The sequence below is a fragment of the Sinocyclocheilus grahami genome, unplaced genomic scaffold (assembly GCF_001515645.1).
Source record: "Sinocyclocheilus grahami isolate Dianchi unplaced genomic scaffold, SAMN03320097.WGS_v1.1 scaffold4519.1, whole genome shotgun sequence".
Lineage (NCBI taxonomy): Eukaryota > Metazoa > Chordata > Actinopteri > Cypriniformes > Cyprinidae > Sinocyclocheilus > Sinocyclocheilus grahami.
Genome location: NW_015509439.1, coordinates 7064 through 7876, shown reverse-complemented (window position 1 = coordinate 7876; position 813 = coordinate 7064). Strand labels below are relative to the sequence as shown.

The 813-nt window shown below is 39.2% G+C and overlaps 1 long non-coding RNA gene across 1 annotated transcript in view; it reads left to right on the top strand.

Moving 5' to 3' along the window:
• Window positions 1-259, top strand: part of LOC107576870 (uncharacterized) — a 3907-nt gene extending 3648 nt beyond the window's left edge. Inside the window, exon 3 of the long non-coding RNA XR_001608131.1 lies at window positions 248-259. This is a non-coding gene — a long non-coding RNA (uncharacterized lncRNA). The remainder of the gene's footprint in view (window positions 1-247) is intronic.
• Window positions 260-813: the final 554 nt, after the last annotated feature.

Genomic DNA, 813 nt, shown 5'->3' with positions numbered 1-813 from the left:
GAATCATGATTTCTATTTATTTTCCACTGATTTACTGATGAGCACACACTGCTTATGTTCTCTCTTCCATGATTGCTGCTCTGACTCAGAGGTAATAACATATTTAATTTCAGCAACATTACATGGCCAAAATACACATTAGATGGCAGGGCCGGATTTACCTATTTTCATGACGTAGAAAAAACACATTTTTAATATAATAGACCTAATATTACCACCCAAGCAAACAAAAATATTTCTTAATCAGTGGAAACCGATACAGTGTTTTCTATCGGAATAAGCGCTTGCGTTCAGTCAATAAAAATCGAATAGTTCTTAATTTGTTTGAGAACTGAGAAAGACCATACCACATAGTCGTGGCCACATAACCACCTCCGGGAGTGCATTATTTCTCTAATAATTTTAACGGCCTGGAGTCCCAACCACACATTAAGACATTGTTCAGATAATTTGTTTCAAGACATTTGACATGTTTTCATCCTGAAATCTCGTGTGGGTTGAACTAATTTTTTTACGCACCTCATCCCAAACCTTCTGTTGCAAATTCCAAAACGTCATTTTAGAGCTGATAACAGAGGCTTGAGCCATTGATATGCAGGCTTACGCAGTTATTAATGCAGTCTAATGCAGTTATTAGAGAGAGGGAGAACCTCGCTACTGAGAAATGTAATGTAGCGTTTCAGCTGCGAAACTATTTTACTGATAAATTCGCGGTGCAGCGCTGACAAGAAGTTTCTGTTCGTGTCTCCGCGTGTCTGCACTGTGCGCGCGTCTGTGAGAGAGACTGGGAGAAAGAAAGAGTGATTTCCGTAG